Source organism: Hibiscus syriacus, unplaced genomic scaffold (genome assembly GCF_006381635.1).
Source record: "Hibiscus syriacus cultivar Baekdansim isolate YM2019G1 unplaced genomic scaffold, ASM638163v2 tig00111213_pilon, whole genome shotgun sequence".
Taxonomy (NCBI): Eukaryota; Viridiplantae; Streptophyta; class Magnoliopsida; order Malvales; family Malvaceae; genus Hibiscus; species Hibiscus syriacus.
Window position 1 is genome coordinate 5,390,872 of NW_024063022.1, and position 4,966 is coordinate 5,395,837.

At 30.1% G+C, this 4,966-nt stretch overlaps 1 pseudogene; it reads right to left on the reverse strand.

The window, feature by feature from the left end:
- Positions 1 to 3,364: 3,364 nt before the first annotated feature.
- Positions 3,365 to 4,637, reverse strand: LOC120156185 (annotated as a pseudogene).
- Between the last annotated feature and the right edge of the window lie 329 nt (positions 4,638 to 4,966).

Here is a 4,966-nt window from a genome sequence, read left to right on the forward strand (position 1 = left end):
GTACGGAGATTTTTACACCATTTTTTATTCTCTCCACAAATCCAGAAAAAAAAACGTTAAAGAATCAAGACTAAGCTAATCAAAACAACACATGCAAATATAACATCTTCTAAGCTGCCAAAGGAATAGAATGGTGCAAATCCAAATATTGGAAACCGTGATTCTCCTATTGTTTTTCGCATTTTCTCAGCAACCAAACAAGAAGCCAGAAATCTAAGATAGATAAAAACCAAAAGCAGCACATGAAATTAAAAATACCTGAAAGGCGATGGAGAGGCGACGAACAGCGGCGAAGTCCACCACGGTTGGGTCTGTAAATGGCCGTGAGAAATAAGGAGAATGAGAGAAGGTGAATTGCTGCAGTTTCGCGGGTTGGGAAATAAAAGTTTTAACACTTAGGCGTTTTAAAAATAAACGCCACTAATGAACTGAAGTAACGGCATTTGTTAAAAAAAGTCACGAATTATATATTCTATTATGGCGTATGCTAAAAAACGCTACAAATTATGTATCTTATTGCGGTATTTTTATAAAAACACAGCCAATGTTATCATTTTGTGGTGTTCTACTTATAAATGCCGATATAGGTGTAAACGTAGTAGCGTTTTTCCTTAAAACGCCTACAAACCTATTTTGTAGTAGTGTGCGGTCACTGATGCTTGAATTCATGACCTTTAAAAATAATAATTATTTCTTTGATCATTAAGATAATTTAGTTGGTGTTTAGTTAGATCAAAATTAATGAAACGTGACGATCTCATACATAAATCTTCCATAAACTCATAATACATAGTATAGATGTAACTGATCTCTTTAAATAATTATGTTATTAAAAGTGAAATAAACCTGATTGAACACATAAGGTAATTATTTCTTTGATCATTAAGATAATTTAGTTGGTGTTTAGTTAGATCAAAATTAATGAAACGTGACGATCTCATACATAAATCTTCCATAAACTCATAATACATAGTATAGATGTAACTGATCTCTTTAAATAATTATGTTATTAAAAGTGAAATAAACCTGATTGAACACATAAGGTAATTAAAAAAATTTATGTAAAAGTGAAATAAACCTGATTGAACACATAAGGTAAATTAATTTGTAAATAATCTTTAGATTATTTAGATTTTATTAATTTATAAGCACATCTTATTCAAATATTTTTCCAATATTTGGCAGACGCTTAGATGTTTAACAAATAATCTAAATTATGAACAAATCTAGCTGGTAGCCATAAACATAGACACGTAATCTATGCACTATATAAAGCTAAGATTTTTACGCCGTAATTATAAATATTAAAACATGTATATTTTGTTTACTTAGTTTGTAATGTGTTAGGACGAATCAACTCATCTTAATAGTTAAAAGAATCATTGTTACTCTTAGAGATCACAAATTCGAGCACCAACGATTGTAATAGGATGATTGCGCGTTCATTGTCAAATGATAGAGAATATTTATAATAGATATTACTTTGTAATCACTTTAACTTAATAAAAAAATGTTAATGTGTTAATAATAAAGAGTTAGTATCAACTTTAACAATGTGTAACTTCTTAGTTTATATAGATTTAGAACTGTAGGATGAGTAAAAATAAATGTCTGAGATTGACTCATTGTTTTTCCAGTGATTATTCTCTCATTTTCTATCATTAGTCTCAATCATATATTTTTACTCATCTAATGATCTTATATATGTGTAAAACTAAAAGAATTTTACATTATGTAACATGATTCAATCCTAATAATAAAAATTACTTTAATTTTAATAATAAATATTACTTTAATTTTAATTGAAATTAAGTTTTAGATTGCTCATGAATAACTTCTTTCCTAATTTACATGTAAGAAAAACATGTGTAACATTATGAAATCGGTGAAAATATAAAAGATATGATAATGTAAGAAAGAAAAATACATTTTTACTTGATATTTATTGTTTTCATGTAAGAAAAAAAATGTGTATTATTACCCTACTTTATTGCGCACAAACAGACAAAAATTGATCACCATATCAATTTGTAAATTAATTTAAATATGATAAATCTGTATGTGATGACAAATTGACAATGACTATAAAGAGGTAATGAATGAGGACAGATGGTAATCCACCAATTCAAGTAAACACTATTTTTATTGTTTTACTTTATTAATTTATGAAATACAAAAACATAAAAATAACTCTCGTCCAAGAAGAACATGTTGATGAGAAATCGATTTTACAGCAAATTATAAGAAATTTAAAAATAAAATATAAAAAATAATTTACTATCAGAAGTCAAATAATCAAAATATAAATTTACTCATACATAAGTGACCAAAATATAAATTTACTCAAAACAATTATAATAATTGTTTGAGATTTAATAGTAAATTGATCTAATTGGTTAATTGAATAAACAGATATTGAATTTTAGAAATATGGTGACTCAATTGTAAATTTATTAATAATTATCGTTTTCTCTCTTTTATTTTTCATTCAAATTACCAAAACATTATTATTATTATTACTACATATTATAATTTATTTAGTGATTTTAGTGGTAAAAGAGTGCTATTGTTTAGAAGATCTGAGTTTGAGCAACACGGTCTACATGATATATGTGGGTTGACAATAAATAAAAAAATTAAACACATACTTTTAATTTTTTAAAACCATACCTAACGTTTAGTTTTCATTTTATTTTGGTACCCGTCGTAAAAAATTAATTTGTTTAGTACCTAAACTATCAGTTTTGATTCTTTTTAGTATCTAAACTTTCAATCTTTTCAAAACTTAACGTTAAATTTTGAATGGGTACTAAAAATGAAACAAAAACTAGGGTACTAAAATGAAACAAAAATTAAACTTTAGGTATGGTTTAAAAAAGTTAGAAACTTAAGTACTAAAACAAACTAAAACTAATAATTTAGGTACTAAACACATAATTTATCCAAATATATATTACTATTGATTTATCTGAAAGGAAATCAAATAAACCTAAGGTTTTACAATAGTGAAGCCGTTGGGGATAATTAAATTTTGAACAAGGGTATTAAAATGAAATAAAAATTAAACTTTAGGTATGATTTGAAAACATTAGAAGTTTGGGGACCAAAACAGACCAAAACAGACCAAAACAGATAGTTTAGGCACTAACCGTGTAATTTACCCTTAATTTTTATATTTATGTAAAATAAAAAACTTTCATATGAGTTTTGACACAAATTTGATTGTGCCATTGGCGAATCTTTAAAGCCTTTGCTCTGCTTCAAAACAAAAGTAGATGTAGGAAGAGATACTGAAGCTCAAACGTTATTTTATTCGATAAAACTATGATGGAAAGTAGAAACAGAAGAAGACAAATACAAAACAAGCATGAAAGACATAACATCTTCTATTTAGGGGAAGACCTCAATGACAGATCTCATACCCATAATAGGAGTAATTTTATAGTCCCTAAAACCTGCAGAAAAGAACAGCTTAGCCCATTCTTCCTCCTCTCTCTCTTTCCCACCCAGCAAAGCCATCAACACCATATCGAAGAAGAGCTGCGTTTCGATCAAGTTAAATACTTCATCATTCACTTTCTCATTCTTCTTCAGTACTATGTCTATTACAATCACCTTCCCTCCCTCCTTTCCACTGGAAATAGCCTTTTTACATTGCTTCAGAATCTTCAAGCATTCATCGTCGTTCCAATCGTGCAATACCCACTGTTTAATCAAACTCAAAAGTGTTAATCATTAATCTTTAATATGTGATATAAAAAAGATGGATAAAAAAAGTTTGTTAAAAAAACCTTGATTAAAACAGCATCTGCAGGTGGAACTTGTTCAAACATGTTGCCTCCAACGTATTTCAAGTTCCCACTATCTTGTAGGCCGGCAACGACTTGTGGACGGTCGAACACAGTGCAGTCCAAGTGTGGAAATGCATCAGCAATTGCCTTGGCCACTGTTCCTTTGCTACCTCCAACATCCACCAATGAATTCAACCCATTAAATATCCCCTTGCACTTTTCGATCAAAACGGTAGTGACCAATCGAGAATCGTTAGCCAAGCCTTTGTTGAAAAGATTGTTGAGCTTTGGGTCATGGAAACCATGGTCCCAGAATGTCTTCACGTGTGCGGTATCGAATGGGGTACGATCATCGTTTTCGAACCAGGCGGCTAGAAAATCCTAAGGCTTTGTTAACATGGCATCCAACATGGACTCCACGAATGGTGCTTGGCTTAAGGGATCGTTCTTGAGCAAGAAACGAGATGCAGTGGTAGGAACATAGCCTTCTTCTTGGGCGTCATCGCTAAGCTTTTGTAATGCAAAGAAGCCCGAGTGAACTAACATACGCATGAGCCGGTGGATGTTGCATGCCTTGGAAGGGTGGAGCGTCGGTAGTGCGGAGACCAACTCGGTGACAGACATGGGCTTGCCATGGTTGTGAATGACATCTGGGATACCTAATTCAACAGCACATTTTAAGGACATAGAATTTATGAAGTTGAAAATGTGATTCCATACGTGAGTTTGAGCTTCAAGTAGCTCATTCACATTCTCTCCATTGAAATTGACCTTATCCATCTTAGCTAAGGTCTTTCTGTTTTGATATGTAACCAAAGAAATATGATATTTATAGGCTAAATATCTTAGCTGAAGTCTTTCTGTTTTGCTATGAGATCAGCGTAACTATGAATTTATAGACTGAAACAGATACATGGAGGCAGTAGCAGTTGAAATTTTCAAATTCTCATATAATTTATATATTTTTTTATATTTTATACTGATAATTTGTTTTTGCTCCCCTAAGGTATCTCAAATATTTTTATAGACTCGTCTCTAAAATTTTTTATAAATTCGTTACTTGATATAAATTTCAACAAATATTTTTTATTATAGTATAATGGATTTTTTCATGATTCAAGTGGTTGAAATAAATAATAATTTTTTTAGGTTAGGTATCAATAATAGAGTGAATC